The sequence below is a fragment of the Pelmatolapia mariae genome, linkage group LG3_W, assembly GCF_036321145.2.
Source record: "Pelmatolapia mariae isolate MD_Pm_ZW linkage group LG3_W, Pm_UMD_F_2, whole genome shotgun sequence".
Lineage (NCBI taxonomy): Eukaryota > Metazoa > Chordata > Actinopteri > Cichliformes > Cichlidae > Pelmatolapia > Pelmatolapia mariae.
In genome coordinates, this window is record NC_086229.1 from 35,054,605 (window position 1) to 35,071,679 (window position 17,075).

The window sequence follows — 17,075 nt, forward strand, 5'->3', positions numbered from 1 at the left end:
GATGTTAAAAACCTCATCATCATATCAAACATGATCGATTTGTTTAGCACATGCTGACTGCTTTCTAATTATAACCAGAACAGGAGGTGAGAGCAGAGAACAAGAGTGCAGCCGTTTGGTGGAAGGTGAAGAAGAGGTGAGCATCCAAAAGACGAGCAAGAGGACAGTTTCATAGGAGACATCACGGCACAATAAAGGCTGTAAGAGCAGAGATTCATCCATATTTTTACTATTTTTCCTTTTAGTCCCGCTGCTTACAATAAATCAAATATAAAGAACAAACAAGAAGAACTCAAATTGCATTGTTGTTCAGTATAATTCTGTGACTTCAACCTTTAGCTAACGTATAATGTTTGACATTTCATATAAATGTGACTATAACAGATAGTCAATAATATTAGAAAGGTGCTGTTACTGAGTGAAACTTCCAAAGTCTGGATTTAGCCCCAGTGTTTTAAGATCCCAGCAGCGCTCGTATTTATGGCCACATTTTTCAAAGAGACGAGCTTTCTGGGTGCTGACTCAGGGGGACCACTTTAGTTCATTGAAACTTTAATGCCAGTTTAGTTTCAGACATTAAACTGGACACGTTTTGAATCTAATTGATAATAACAGAGCGATGCAACAGTGTTAGTGTGACGCCCTGCATATTTGAAGGATTATGATAAACCTCCGTTCTTACTGAATCTGTAACATTGATCTGCCTGCATCATTTTTAAACAGTTTGTGTTGTTGTTGTGTTACTGTGCACAGAGAAACTCGCCTGATGTAGTGGTAAGGCCTTATTCACCACTAGATGGAGACAACCTGGCACAGGTATTTTCTCTACACACACACTGAAAAGCCTTGGTGGGAATTTTTGTTTACATACAAAGCAAAAGAAAAAATGTCTTGAGGTCTTTGCAGTGTTTTGTGCTTTTCAGGTACTATTAAATTCCGCTCTTTTGAATTTTTTTGGCGACAGAGAAAGACTGGACTCAGAGTGGTCAAGCTCAAAAAATGATCTTTATTTTTACATTTGTTCGCCACACGAACACACAAGCTCAGGTCTGAATTCTTTGCCAGCTAAATCTGCATATATATTTCTGCACTGCGTCACACCAACACACAGTTTACTTAGCTTTTTGTCTGGTTTCCTGTATTTTATACGCCTGTGCAGCTCTGCACTAAAACCTCCTGTTCTCTGCAGCAGCATGCACTTTCCTGTCAGTACTCTGTGACATTGTGCTCAAACTGGTGTTCTCCCAGTCTGGCCTCTATAAAACAAAATAAACAGAAAATAAGCATTAAGAATATATATTTATTTCGTAACAATACACATCGAAACTTCACACAGACAAACACACACACAAAACAACAAAATGCACGTCTCATTTTGAGAATTTCACCACTTTTACTTTTCATGGAAAATAACTTGTGTTATTCATGACATGACATCATTTAAAATAACTTTGTCAGTGAGTGGCTGCCACATAAGTATAAATCTAAATCACACATGTGGGTAGGGCTGCATAGTCAGTAAAAGTCTCCAAGGCTCTGCAGAGCTCCAAACCTCCTCTGCCACAGACAGAAGCATCAAAAATGTGCGCTGGGAGCTTCATGGAAGGATTTCTACAGCCAAGCAAATCTATACGTATGTGGCCAAGAACCTCAGTCCATGTAGGGTATCTCAGCACAGTTTGTGTCAGTTAGGTCAGCTAGTGGGAGGGCAGAGAGGGCAGCCTTTACAGTATTTTATTGTAGAGTGACAGGACCTGCCTATGAGCTTCTAATCAGGCAGAAGTGTTGACAGAAAACATATCAAAGGAAATACATTGATCAAAATCAAAGAAGATAAATATTTATGTGATGTTCTATTTTCCTGAGAGCTGATTGGCTGTGATGACTACTTCAAGTACTACATGAAACTTTGTCCTGCTAGTTACGCCTGCTGTCTGTTCTCAGGCCTCCTCCTGTTTCACTGGCATATATCCATCACCAGAGGGCTCCACTGACCTGCCTGCTGACATCAGAGCACACCCCTGTGTCATGTGACCTGTCCCAAGCAAGTTCAAAGGCAGCTGTGGTAGAGAGAGCAGGGAGTTTAGTAGAGCACTGGAAGGATGAGGTGGAAACAGGAAGCGTGTAGATTCAGTGGACGTGGCGTCCTCCATCTGTCTCCATGCTCTCTTTACTGGCCTCTAAAATCACTTCTAAAAACTTCTCCTGTAGCTGCTTTTGTTTAAATGTTTAGCATTTAGAATTCAACTTTACTGTCATACATGTCTAAATACAGGGTTACAAAATACAGTTTGCATCTAATCAGTAAGTGCAATAAGAGCAGATTATATACAGTAAGTTCAGTAGAGAGCAACATGTACTGGTCTATACAGATAAGTGTAGTATAAGTGGTGAAATAGTCATGAACAGAGAGACCAAACATACAACTGAACAAATGTATAGCATACAGATGTTTTATATTGCAGATGGGCACATTTACAGGTGTACTATGAACAAATATACAGATGTGCTACATATGTACAGATGTATCAGTGTGAGGTAAACAGATCTACAGAGCTATGAATATATCTACAGCAGTGGAAGCGTAGCTCTCTGAACAGACTAGTGACCAGTGTAGGCACTATAACAGAGACTCTGTCAGTGTCCTAAAACTACAGCAGTAACCAATGTGAGCATGTGGTGAATGTTGAGAATGATCACGGTCACTGGGAGGAGGAGTGTAGAAGGGTTCAGTGAGTGTGGATGGAAAGGTTCAGCAGGAGGCTGAGTTCAGCTGTGAGGAAGAAGCTGCTCCTAAACCTGCTGGTTTTAGTCTGAAGGCTCCTGTAGCGCCTCCTGGAGGGGAGGAGGAGCTGGAGGAGTTTCTTGGCAGGATGAGAGGAGTCCCTGAGAATGATGCATACTCGGCATAGACATCTCTTCTTGTGGACATCCTCAATGGCAGGAAGTGGAGTCCATGTGATGCGTTGGGCAGTTTTCACCACCCGCTGCAGTGCCTTGCGGTCACCAACAGAGCAGTTCCCACACCAGACTGTGACACAGTTGTTCAGGATGCTTTCTATCGTACAGTGGTAGAAGTTACCCAGTATGTCAGCAGACAGGTGGTTCTTCTTCAGTGTCTTCAAGAAAGAGAGGCGCTGATGGGCCTTCTTGACCAGGCTGGAGGTGTTAGTTGACCAGGACAGATTCTCAGAGATGTGGATCACCAAGAACTTGAAGCTGGAGACCCGTTCAACAGCTGTGCCATTTATGCAGATGGGGACATGGGTGTCTGTCTTCTCTCTCCTGAAGTCCACAGTGAGCTCTTTGGTTTTGCTGGTATTCAGGGGCAGGTTATTGTCAGCACCACACAGATAGGTGCTTTATTCTTCCCTGTAGCAGATTCATCGTTGTCACTGATGAGAGAGTCACTGTGGTGTCATCTGCAGACTTGATGATGGAGTTGGATGCATACCGAGGTCTGCAGTCATAGAGGAACGGGCTCAGCACACAGCCCTGTGGAGTGCCAGTGTGAGTGTGATGGTGGTAGAGCAGTTATGGCCTGGCCTAACATGTCGGGGTCTGTTAGTCAGAAAGTCCATGATCCAGGTACAGATGGAGTGGTTGAGTCTAAGATCCACAAGTTTGGTGATCAGCTTGGAGGGAAGAACTTTACCTATGCTGATCTGAAGTCAACTAACAGCATTCTTACATAAGTATTGCATAAATATCTACATGTACATGTTGCAAGAAACTGCATTCCCAGATCACATCCAGTGTGTGCTGGTGCAGCGATTCTACAAAAATGTTCCACGTGGTTGTTTTTGTTCTTCCTACTGGTGATGATCCAGTGGGGCTCCAGTCACTCCAGGCTGGTGGTGCCACAAAACAGACTGCAAAAACACCTGTGCGTCCATGACTGATCCTGCTGCTTCACTTCTTTATGAATTGATCTTTTTACGACTGTTCACTTTGGACGAGCAGGAAACAGCTGACTTGTGGCTTCACAGGAGGATTCCCTTTAACAACAAGAGCATGCACACAGTTTGCTTTAGGCCACCATGAAGAGCTCACATTGTAAGTCACAAAGAGCCAGTATATGATACTGCAGCTTCCACTCACTGTGACAGGAGGGCTCGTAGGAGGTGATTACACTCTGCTTCATTTGGTTCCAGTTCAGATTAACACATGGAAGGACGGAAACTGGAAACAAATGTTAGAAAAATATTTACTGTTAGAAAACATTCAGTGAAAACAATATCGATTTTTCTGTTTGGCTTCAAATCTGAGTCTCCAAAAGCCAGTCAGACAGTAGAGTTGGTATAAACAGAGAGAGGAGAGGAAGCTTCTTTTAGACAGAGGAAGGAAAATATTTAGATTCACTTAAAAGGATAATTCTGTATTTTTAGCACTTTCCACTTTCATGCCATTAAGCTATAATTAGCTTTAATTTCACTTAAGATACATGAACACAGAAAAGTAAGAGTGTCATTCTGGCAAAAGATAAAATTTCTCATTGTGAAAGGTCCCTGCTCACTGACCCCTCTGTCTCTTAACTGCTGTATATGTGCTGGACTATTTGGACACAGTTAGACTGTGATTGTATCTGTGGGGCTTAGAGACAATGACATTTGTTCACACAGTGGATTCATTTTCAAAGATCAGGGAGCTTTAGGGCTGGTATCACATTAACTGGCTCTAGGTGACAGAAAGTGCTGCAAGGACTGAGAACAAACAGTGTTCATTTGGTGCACATTATGACAGCTGGGATTTATGTGTTGTGTATATTATGTGTTGAGGTTTTCTCTTTGTGACTGAGGTCCTTACTGGAGGTGAGATTTGTATTGAGCGTGCAGTGCAGAGTGATCAGATGTGCTGTTCCACAAACGGGATGTTTTTGTAGTCACTGTAGCGAGTGAGATCTGTGAGAAATAAACCAGGAGAGATCAAACAACAGATCCATGATACAATCAAAATGAAGAGAAAAGGCTCACTGTGTGGAAGTCTGAGACACTCGTCACTCTGCAGACGAGCAGCAGAGACAGTTCAACAGGCCACAGAGTATTTTCCCAGAAGTCTCGGGGATCATCGAGATGTTTTCTGGCAGAACTGAGAGCAGCCTTTGTTTCTTTTGCTCAGCAGGGTTTTCATCTCACAGTGTGATTTAGCAGGTGGGGAATCCTAAAATCAGCTGCAGTGGCTCTTCGTAGAAACTGAAATCAACAAGATGTAAGCAGGTATTTGATGAGCTGTCCTGGCTGATTTCCACCCTCAACACTGACAGTTTCCACCGTCTTTTTTCTACATGTAAGCATCACCAGCTGAAATTCGTATTCATCTCTGTTACACTTGATGTAACAGACCACGAGCACCACAGCCACTGTGCATCAGTTCTTTACTGTAAACTAACCTGATTATCCTGCACTAACCTGCAGAGGACTTTCATGTGCTCTTTAAATAACACAGTTAGTTTGCTTTGCAGCGTGTTTCACAATATGAGAACGTGAAGACTTCCATGTAAGCTTTCAGTTTATATCCCACTGAGCCGTCCTTACCTTTAAATATAAGCTCTCCTCTTCCTGTCCTGTATTCTTTCTCCGTCTCTGCGTGAAGTTATCTCAAACTCTTTTCCCTGTGTGTCCCTGTGAAATACAGCAACTGGACCTTTAGCTGCAACACACTGTGAGACAAACTGCACAAAAACAGTTTGTGTGTTTGCTGATGTTTGTTGAGCTGATAGAAACGTTGCATTTGAAAATACCTGCCACAAAAAGTTACTCCCTTTATGCTTGGTTGTCTTCTGCAGGGCTAATTAGATGCTGAAGTACTGCAGCCACAACTTATGGACACCTGCAGTCGTTGCAGAGCTGTGCCAAAAAACCAAAACCACACAGCGGCCCACTTGGACCCTTTACTGTGGCACACGTCATCTATGTGTGCCATAGTAAAGTTCTGTGACATCCCCTGGTGATTATTTCAAAGAGGACGGTACGCTCAGAGTGACAGAAACAATGACCCCCTGCAAATGTCTTAAAGCAAAAGTAACAACAAAATGTCAGATATTTGTTTCAGAATGTAATGAGGAAAAGTAAAAAGTACTCCAGTAAAGCACAGATACCTGAAAATTCTACTTTAGTTCAGTAGAGTACAAAGTATTTGTACTTTGTTACTTATCCCTTGTGATGAACACTGACCTTAACTGAGGCGAGTGAGTCGTGCAGCTCTTTGTTGTTCTGGGCTGTTTTGGACCTTTTGGATGCGTGGTGGCTGGATGCCCGGCCGCTCCGAGGAAGGTTTCCATCTGTGGATAATGGCTCTCACTGTGGTTTGGTGGAGTCCCATAGCTTTATAACCCTGTCCACACTGATCTCAATTCATTTGTTGCTGAATTTCTTAGGATGCTGGCATGAAGTCTGGCTTTGGAGGAGCTTCTGGTCTGTGACACACAAACAGTTCATTTATCTTAATAATAAACATTTTCATTTACAAAAGTGCATTCTGTGTTTACTTCTGTTGTTGTGTAATATTTAGATGTGATGGTCTGAAACATTTAAGTGTGACACTTTTTCACACTATGGTGTATTATTTTATTTTTGATATATTTCTGTCTTTTTTTGGAGCGATCATGATCGGCCACCTAGACCAAAAATGCCAGGGCTGCTTTCTGTCAGTGTGACATATTTAACTGTTTTTCTACATGATAATGAAAAAGCTGCTGTGACAGAAATCTGTCGGCACGGCCAACTTAAATCGTAAGAAATAAAGGTGTACAAATATAGAAAAAAGCCCTGACAGCTCATTGCCCAGACTGCAGTTTTTTCCTTCTGATTTTTAAACTGTAGTCGTGAAAAATCCAGAAATTTCTGTAGCAAAAAGTGGAAAAACAAACTTTTCTGTTATTTAACTGTTATTTGCTTGACAACTTTGCGCAGCATGAATGGAAATAAAGGAGGTTTTTATTACTAGGAGAAGCTGTAACACTTATAAAAACACAGTTAAAAGACCAAATTCATGCTTGTGCTGGTTTGTGGTGAGCAGCAGATCCAACAAGTTAAGAATTATTAACGACTTCAAGCGTTCAGGCCGCTGAGACTCATTTAGACACTCAGACAGTGAGCCATGGCTCTGTGGTACACGCACACATCTCTGCCATTCAAAGACACTTTGTATAACTTTATTTTCAAATGTACATCATCTTTTTCAAGAAAGCAACATTTTCTTCAGTGTTTTCATAAAAACGTTATTTTAATGCGTTAACTACTACCAGGGAGAACACATGAGGTCTAAGGCTGGACAAGTTTGGAACAAAGGAAAATGAAATCAGGTTTATCCCTTTGATCAGTTCTGCACTCAGCTTTGCAGTCTGTCATTGAAATGCTGCTCATTTGACATTTTTGCTTCGTCACTTTTTCCCAACACACCAGCTTTTAAACCCCCGTCTCTCTGCGTGCCTGGCCTGCATGATATGGTCCCTGTCTTTGCATGTGATTGGCTGCATGCTGTGCAGTCAAAACCAGAGTCAGAAAGCCAACCAGACAATAAAGTTGGTATAAACAGAGAGCAGCCATAAAGAGAGGAGCTGAAGCTGAGTGCAATACCTGCACCAGACTCAGCATGAGACTAAAAAGGTGCAGCTTGAACTGTCAGGCAAAATACTCTGTATGGAATGAGAATGGATGTAGGAAGAATGTAGGAATGATTAATGGAATAATGAGCAAAATGAATAGATTCACTTGAAAGGATAATTTTCAGATCATTGCCATTAATAAGAAGCTGCACATAGTAGTTCGCCCTGTGCACTCTTTAATCTTTAAAATGAGTCAAGAGAAAATTATATATGGTGGTTTTGCACGTCTCCTCTATGTGTGCGTTTTAAGCAGGTTTAATGTTTTACCTGTTATATCAGGTGTGTATTTATACAAAATGAAATTATTTCAAACAGCTGATCCAATATTTAATGTTGCTTTATCCTGACACTATGGAGTCTTACTGTTTTTAATTGTGGAGTGGAAGGTCTGCTAGTTTTTTACACTGACTGTTATTGATAGTGTCAGCTTTGACTGAAGGCTTTAGCTGAACTTAGGCTACATTCACTCTGCAGGTCTTAATCCCAATTCCGATTTTTTGATCAAATCCGATTTTTTTGTCTGCTTGTTCACACTACAAATAAAATGCAACAGCAAACACGCTCCAGTGTGAACCCTCAAAGCGGCCCGCATGCGCAAAAGAAGACGTCACACACAACGCGCTCTGTTTAGACCCAGAGCAAACAGTATTGTTTGACTGATGGCCTTATGTATGTAGCATCACCAGTGTGTGAATGGGTGGATGACTGGATGTGTAAAGCACTTTGGGGTCCTTAGGGACTAGTCAAAGTCAAAGTCAGTTTTATTTGTCAATTTCTTCAGATGTACTTGCCATACAAAGGAATTGAAATTACGTTTCACACTGTCCCATGCGTAGACATAGACAACAATAAAGTGCAGATGCACAACATTTAGGTAACATACAGAATATAACAAGACAGGACCTACACATAACATATAACATATAATAAAGTGTTCCACAGTGCGCCCTGGAAAGTAGTGTACTAGTTCACTTGACGTAGTCCCAGGTTGTGGTTGGTAAGTGTTTTTGTTTTAATGCAGCATAAGACTGTAGCAGCAGTAATAGTAATATAAATAATATAAATATAAATAGTGCTAAAGAAAATACTAAAAATACAAAAAATATAAGGCATCAGGTGTGTGCAATTGTAATGCAGAGGTAGTCGTTTCCAGTCAGGAATGTAGAGAGTATTTCCTTGTTGTGGAGTGTGTGTGTGTGTGTGTGTGGGGGGGGGGGGGTAGGGTCCAGTCTGTGTTCCTATACTCCTGCCAGTCTGGTGGTTCTGCTGGCTGGGAGCCGGGAGGGGAGAGAGTTCAGCAGTCTCACAGCCTGGTGGATGAAGCTGTTGGTGAGCCTGGTAGTGCGGGAGCGGAGACTTCTGTATCTTTTTCCGGAGGGCAGGAGGCTGAACAGACACACGTCGTTGACAATTGTGATGGCTTTGCGGGTAAGGCGGGTGGTGTAGATGTCTTGCAGGGAGGGGAGTGGTACACCAACTATCCTCTCAGCTGTTCTCACAATGCGCTGTAGAGCTTTTCTGTTATAGTCAGTGCAGCTACCGCCCCACACAGTGATGCAGCTGGAAAGGATGCTTTCAATGGTTCCTCTGTAGAATGTGGTCAGGATGGGTGGTGGAGCACTTGCCCGCTTGAGTTTGCGCAGGAAGTAGAGGCGCTGTTGTGCTTTCTTGGCCAGTGATGCTGTGTTGGTGGTAGTAAAGCACTATATAAATACAGGCCATTTACCATTTAATATAAAGACTTCAGACTTTACGTTTCCCAATTTTTGCTTTAAGTTAATTTGTTATTTACATAATAATGTAAATAACCTAATAATGATCCTTATTGCTGTTTTAGAGGAGCGCTGCTTCAAAAGAGAAAGTGACCCAGATCGGATTTGAAAATATTGGATTTGTGCCGTTCACACTGTCACACCATGATCAGATATGGGTCACATAGGGTCAAAAAAATCGGATTTGATGCGCTTTCGCCTGCAGTGTGAACGTAGCCTGAAAGGTAGCAGAAAACTACTGTGAAAGCTACTGTGACACGAGCTTTCACAGTAGCTTTTCTAACTTACTCGTTAGTAAGTCTGTAGTTCCTGCCTTGTTTAAACCATTGTGTTAGTAATTCCAGCTTTGTTTCCGAGTCCTGCACTTTTGGTCTTCACTCTGACGGCCACACACAGGTTATTAAGACAGTCACATTACTGTGGACCTTTGACCTCTTCCTTAAGGTCAAATAAGGTCAAACTTTCATAAAATGCTTTCTCATATTTAAAACTATGCTTAAAATTCTACTGCCTTTGTTTGCATTTTCTTTAGGAAATAATAATACAGATTCTAAATATGACATTGGCCACAGAATGTGTTATTTCTTCAAAGACAGTATTGTAAAGCCAAATAATACATCAGAAATATAAGAGTATTGTGGTGAAAGTAAACCATCCCCAGAGAATTAGCTGCCTCGGCAGAGAGTTGCTCTGAGTGCTTCTTTCTTTAGACAATAATTCTGATGGCAAAAAAAAGACTGTTTTAGCCTGAATGAAGGTTTGCTTCTTGTTATTTGAGTCTGTTGTTCTGAATTTGAATCTGCTGACTAATACAAATTAATCTTAAAATGCATTTAGATAATCTCTTCATGTTTTTGATTGCACATATAGATGAATTTATATCAAAATTAATTAAATAGCTAAAGTGTTACGTTCTGTAATGAAGTATTTTAAATTAATTTTAAGTTAAACACTGTAATGTCATTTAATGTAAAAAAAATCAAACATTTAAACATTATTTAAACACAAACATAAACATAAACATTATTGTTTTTTCCACTTCAGTAAAATCTGAATGTTGACTTCACTGGAACAAACAGGTTTTATCTGCTCATGCTGGCTGTTTCCAGTTAAAGGGGAGAACAGAGTCCCATCACTGATGACTGATCACTTTCTGCTCATAGTTTTAAGTTTAGTATGATTTTATTAGCTATAAAACTGTCCCAGTTTCATTGAGAGCTGAGGATGAACCAACACATTACCGTCTGTGTGCTTAACTGGTGACAGATTAAAGATAAGAGATCTGTGTGTGCTGATGTGTTAACTTTAAAAATCTGCCGTCTGACTGCTCAGACTGAGTCAGAGTTCACATGCTGACGTGTGGAGACATGAAACCTTGTTGTAGCTGCAGGTGTGACTGATCCCAGATCAGCTGTATTTGTAACATGAACATTTCTGCTGCAAAGCTTCAAATGTTCAGCATGTTTCTCTGTTTCCAGTCTATAGATCCAGTCACACTTTCTACCTTCACCTGTGCAGTAAAGACTGAGAGCAGAGCTGAAACCAACCGTCCAATCAGTGAGCAGCATCAACACCTGAGCTTCATTCAGACTCTGTTATTGAAGATGTTGTTGGTTCAAAGTTCATCTGCTGCTCACATAAATCCTGTGATGAAAGATTTATTTCACTGAATGTTTCTTCAAAGCTCATTTCAACCTGTTGAAGTCATGAATGAAAGTGCAGACTGAGAGTGGATCACATGATGTGTAAGGTGTGTCATGTGACATGTATTGTCACACACGTCTAGATTGTCCCTGATATCATAACTGCTCATCACTGATGATTATATTTGAAGAATTATTACTGATGGCAGCAAAGTTTGAATGGAGCTCTCTGTCTGTGCTGATTTATCGCCCTCTGGAGGTCAAAACACAAACTGCATGATGTCACTGTAACCACCACAGTGACAGGAAGTGTTTTTATGACTGAAACACTGAAATGATGCTAACGGCTGTCGTTAGGCTCACTGACAGCAGTGCTGATGTGTTCATGTCAAACACTGGCTCAGGTCAGACTCCTTCATCCTTCTCCACAGCCACACAACCACATGTTTAAGGACCAGTGGACTTTCCAGTATCACATCTGTTAGCTTGGTGTCTCAAATGAAAGAATAGATGTGGATCTGTGTCAGAGCAGCTTCTTCCTCCATGGATGTCCACGAGCATCAGTCCAGCTGCTTTAATTCAATTCAATTCAATTTTATTTATATAGCGCCAAATCACAACAAAAGTAGCCTCAGGGCCCAGCAGAAGGTGGAAGAGGAGGAGGATGGATCAGTGTGTGACGCCCTGTGACTCTCACTGATGCTGCCCTCACATCTGTTTTCCTGTTGGATGGAAACGGGCCACCGTCTGGCATGTCTCGTAGTCTGTGTGACATCCCTTGTGTCATGTCAGGTTAAGTGTTTTCAGGATTGTTGTGCAGTTCATGTTGAAGTTATTCATGTATTGCATAGCCTTCTCATGCACTCTGCACAAGGTTCTAGTTTAGTTTCGCCACTGCCCTTTCTGCTTTATGTTGCCCTGTATCAGCCATAATATAGGCTCACCTTTTGTTATAGATATTTCTGTCTCTGTGCCTGTGTCCATACCTGGGTCCAACACACACACACACCTCTGCACAGTCTGCCTCAGCCGATCGTGACACAGTTATCAGCCCCATAACTGTGGCTCAGATTGGCACCTGCTAGCAGGCTCAGTAGGTCGTTATCACCAATTCATGAGCCGCAGCGCTGTGTCCCAAAAATATTATTTCTCTTATCGACTTGAAACCATTGACATGATCTTTATTTTAAAACAGGTGAACAGATCCAGTGTATGTCATCAGTGAGCTGGTGAGAAGATGCCAGGACAAGAACATCAGCCTGAACTTCATATGACACTGTGTGTGCTGTCCTCACATATACATGTCAGTATCTTCTTTTACTATGTGGCACAAGAACAACATTTCCTGATTAGAAAACACTGTTTGGTGTTTATCAGACAAACGCCCACATAACAAGCAGGTCTGGCCCGGATCTGGTATCAAGCCGGCACTGCTGGCTGACTTCCATAAGACGTATGTGATCCAGATACAGGCCAGGCCTGGCATAGATGCCACTGTTTATGTGACTGCATGCCATATCTGGCCTGATTGTGCTTTGGGTTATGTGGCCCAGGCTCATAGAAAACAGGTCTTGGGAGGAGGAAGTCATCAGATCTAGGTCTACATATTTCTGTTATAGAAGTGCAGCTCCTTCAGAGATGGGACAAAGAGGAGGTCACCAGCCTGCTGAGGCCAAGTTCGATTTGATTTTCCAGTCAACGCTGAGAGACTTTGACCAGGAAGTCAGAGGTCAGCTCATGCTGCGAGCAGGAAATGAATCAAGGAAGAAGGATCGCTCTACTCAATCTCAAAGAAAATCTCCTGGTACTTGTTTTATAGCTGTTATTTATATTCATTATGGCCATTATAATGATGATCTGCCTTTTGATATTAACAAGCACGTTTTCATTGTCACAGAGAGGGAAACGTTGTATTTTCTGCCTCTCTTCCTCACAGTAAAGACATTTGTATTGCACTCCTGCAAAGAAGATTCTGCAGGTAAACTGTTGATGGGACAATAAACAAATTTCACTTTGCAAAATGTTCTGCAGGGAGGTTGTGCTTGCTTCTTAGACTACCACGACCTGGATGATTGAGAACCTACACAGACACGTTCTGAAGGAAGAGCTCCACACTTATTGGACTGATTTAACTGTGTTCATTGTCATCTAGCAAGTTTTGCTTTAATGTGTCTCTATCGACAACACAAAGCATTTTTTTCACTATTTATAAAACATAGAAGTCTTAAAATATATCTGCAGTGCTTGGTGTAAATTCAGTGATTCAAGCCGCAGTTGGTTGGAGTCCAACAGTCTGCAGTGGCCTCCACAGTCCACCGTCTTCACATCACAAGGACAGTTTCCACATGTCTGTGACGTCTCCTTGCTCTTGTACTTATGCCTTGATGAACAAGTAGGTGGAGTTCAAATGTGGGTTTTCAGTGAGTTTATAAGTACAATTTACTGTTACTGCTGCTGTTTTTGTTTTGTCAGGTTTGTTTCATGAATATTTCTCAGACAGAAGAAGGTGATATTCCAACGGACCTGAAAAGGAGAGCCATCAATGCCTTACATTTGAAGAGCAGAGCAGCTGAAGAAAAGCTGTGACTCCAACGTGAGATGGACGCTGTGATTCATCACCAGCAACACACTGACCTGCTTTCATCCATAGATGACACTCAGTTCCACAGCTGTTCCTGTTCACAGCTGCATCCAGTTAGAGAGGAAACTGTATAATGCAATGATGATGTTCCAGTGTCCTGCAGATGGCGTTCTTGCACCACGTTCAAAGAGCCGACACTGATGATGCTGCTCTGCTCAACTTACTTTAGCCTGGGTTGGACTCTATATGAGCAGCTTCCACTCTGGTTTCACTGTTAAACACACTTGTTTGATTTCACTTGGAAAAGCTGAAAAATAAATATGTTATTGCAAAATTATTTGTTGGTACATTTCTTGAGGGTCAAATATCTTGTTTGATTTGAGGAATGAACTGTTAAGGTGTTAAAAATGAATCAGGTTAAAATATTTCAATTTTATTTATATAGCGCCAAATCACAACAAAAGTCGCCTCAAGGCGCTTCATAGGTACAGAGAAAAGCCCAACAATCATATGACCCCCTATGAGCAAGCACTTTGGCGAAAGTGGGAAGGAAAAACTCCCTTTTAACAGGAAGAAACCTCCGACAGAACCAGGCTCAGGGAGGGGCGGGGCCATCTGCTGCGACCGGTTGGGGTGAAAGAAGGAAAACAGGATAAAGACATGCTGTGGAAGAGAGACAGAGATTAATAACAGATATGATTCGATGCAGAGAGGTCTATTAACACATAGTGAGTGAGAAGGTGACTGGAAAGGAAAAACTCAATGCATCATGGGAATCCCCGGCAGCCTACGTCTATTGCAGCATAACTAAGGGAGGATTCAGGGTCACCTGGTCCAGCCCTAACTATATGCTTTAGCAAAAAGGAAAGTTTGAAGCCTAATCTTAAAAGTAGAGACAGTGTCTGTCTCCTGAATCCAAACTGGAAGCTGGTTCCACAGAAGAGGGGCCTGAAAACTGAAGGCTCTGCCTCCCATTCTACTTTTAAATACTCTAGGAACAACAAGTAGGCCTGCAGTGTGAGAGCGAAGTGCTCTAATAGGGTGATATGGTACTACAAGGTCATTAAGATAAGATGGGGCCTGATTATTTAAGACCTTGTATGTGAGGAGCAGGATTTTGAATTCAATTCTGGATTTAACAGGAAGCCAATGAAGGGAAGCCAAAACAGGAGAAATCTGCTCTCTCTTTCTAGTCCCTGTCAGGACTCTTGCTGCAGCATTTTGGATCAGCTTAAGGCTAATGGTGCTTTAAATCAGTGCAGATGTTTAATGTAATTTAACATGTTGATAATGGTTGTAGTGGGCTTGTAATGTAAATGTGATTAAATGTGACATTAATGGTGACGCTGCATAAACCTGATCAAACAGTTCTATTAGTGGGTCTGTGTGATCAGCATCAGTGGGTTAAGGTCAGGCCTTGACTAGTAGAACGTCATGTTGGTGTCTGACAACACATGAGCCAACATCAGACTCCGAGCGCTACGATGCTAAAGATCAGAAGATCCAGTGTGACATCATCGTTACCTGGCAACAGCAGCCCTCATCTGACTTTATTGGAGGATATTTACACCAGCAACACTGTTTAGTTTGATATGACGGATTAACAACATGCTGTGATATCCAGTTCATCTGTAATAGATACTGGATCTAATCAGTCAGCAGATATTTGATCAGCTTATTTATAACTATACTAGAAACAAACACAACTGTGTTGGTGATTGATGCAAACTTGCATATCAGCCTTTGAAGGTTTTGTAGCATTGAGAACAAAGAGGTTGTGTTAGGGCTGAAAAGCCCGACTTGTTCTCCTCTGCAGGTCATCAAATGCACCACAGAAGTTTGTATTTGCACAGCCTGTATATGTTTGATGGCTTTATTATTCTCTGTTCAAAGACAATAAATGTGCAAAATGTCTCATGTAGTATCAGCTTCATTTAAAATGACTGCAAACATTTAGAGAACATGTGCTGCTGTTTGTCCTACATTTCAACACTGAATGAACCCTGAAAACGTGATGGCAGGTGGCAGATTGGAGTCCACATGAAATATCGGCTGTATGAAGACTGGAAAATATAGATGATACAAACATGCAGCCAAACATTTGTGGACATGGATAAACTCTCTGATCCAAAAAGCAGGAAGTGACACAGCTAGAAAATGAAAGTGTGTAACAGCTGAAGTCAAATGTAATGCAGAGTTGAATCTGCACTTGGATCCATGTGTGAAAGGTCCACATGTAGGGATCACATGAGTCCTGATGTTTGTCAGTGCAGCTTGATAACTCCATCTACTGTGGGCTACATATACTGGGCTGGTAGCTCCATAGTGTTGCAAAGAAACTATTCAATGTGCAAATTTAAAATCAGAGGCTCTTCTAACACAGGAGCCATGTTGAGTTTAGATCACAGCGACCACCGGCAGTCTGAAATGGAATGAAGCCCATTGACAGCCAGCAGGTCTGAACAGGAACGCAGCCATTTGTATGCGTGGCAATGATGTGGCTGCAGCTGACACAGGATTGGTTCAAACTAAACATCATTTCACAGAGTTCACAAATAAACTCACGTTTTTATCTTTGAAGATCATCATAAAGTAGAATTGATGGTCCAGCAGACAACAGCAGGAGGTTTGAGCCCTTCTGATGCAGCAGAAACAGGATTTGGAGGAAGATGTTAATAGATTAGAAAGAATTGTACACTGTGAATCAATGCAAGTCTTTCTAGATAGACAGATCTTTAATAATCCCTCAGGTAGGTTCCTCTGGGACAGTCACAGATAGAGACACCAATTCTGACGTCCTTTGAAAGTTTTCATCACTCGTCATGTACACAGATGTTAATTCTACATATTCCTAGTACTGAACTCTAAATCAATATGAAGAAAATGCTCCTACTAATCTGCATATATGTTGATATCAAATCCTTTTCCAGCACATGGATAAATCTCTATAAATCTTTCAGTCTGATCAGAATGGGCACAGTGTTGTTGTTGCAGCACTCCCTGATGTTTGAAAAGCTAAATGTCCATTTTAAAGTGCTCGTGTGTAGGATTGTGTTTCCTTCCTTTGTGCAGTTCTTACAGTAAACATGTTTGAATGTTTCCTGTTCCCCTGATGCTTCTTCCTGTTGGATAAAGTTGGTTTGAATAACATGTTCTTATAGGTTTCAATGAACTTCAAACTGGGATCCACTTACAAAACTGTCTCATTTTATTGGAACGATCCACATTTGCATCCATTCACGGTACATTTGACATCTGAACACGTTTGTACACATGATGAAAGGACAGATGGTGTTTGTGTGTCCTTCTTAAACTTAGTGTGAATGTTTCATCATGTAGAACTACTTAGAACAAAGTCTTTGGGAACATTTGGAGAACACGTTTAGGAAAGTAACATCCTGGTAGAACATTTTCTTAAAGCAAAGCAGAGCTGCAACATGACTGTGAGGATTCACAATAATAAAGTCACAATA

General features: G+C 41.4%; 1 protein-coding gene and 2 long non-coding RNA genes across 5 annotated transcripts in view; 2 read left to right on the forward strand and 1 right to left on the reverse strand.

Annotated features, from left to right (window-relative positions):
* The window catches only part of LOC134622284 (NACHT, LRR and PYD domains-containing protein 12-like), a 1,346,881-nt gene that overhangs the window by 803,481 nt on the left and 526,325 nt on the right, over window positions 1-17,075 (reverse strand). The gene's annotated exons all lie outside the window — the stretch shown is intronic.
* LOC134624446 (uncharacterized) lies at window positions 89-10,965 on the forward strand. Its single transcript, XR_010093553.1, has 3 exons — window positions 89-200; window positions 754-816; window positions 10,857-10,965. It is a non-coding gene; the product is annotated as an uncharacterized LOC134624446 (long non-coding RNA).
* On the forward strand, window positions 12,298-13,675 carry LOC134624428 (uncharacterized). 3 transcript variants are annotated; one of them, XR_010093536.1, is made up of 3 exons: window positions 12,298-12,324; window positions 12,641-12,825; window positions 12,919-13,454. It is a non-coding gene; the product is annotated as an uncharacterized LOC134624428 (long non-coding RNA). The 3 variants fall into 3 exon arrangements; XR_010093534.1 differs by lacking the exon at window positions 12,298-12,324 and adding an exon at window positions 13,494-13,675 and having other exon boundaries at window positions 12,355-12,825; window positions 12,919-13,413; XR_010093535.1 differs by lacking the exon at window positions 12,298-12,324 and adding an exon at window positions 13,518-13,675 and having other exon boundaries at window positions 12,355-12,825; window positions 12,919-13,413.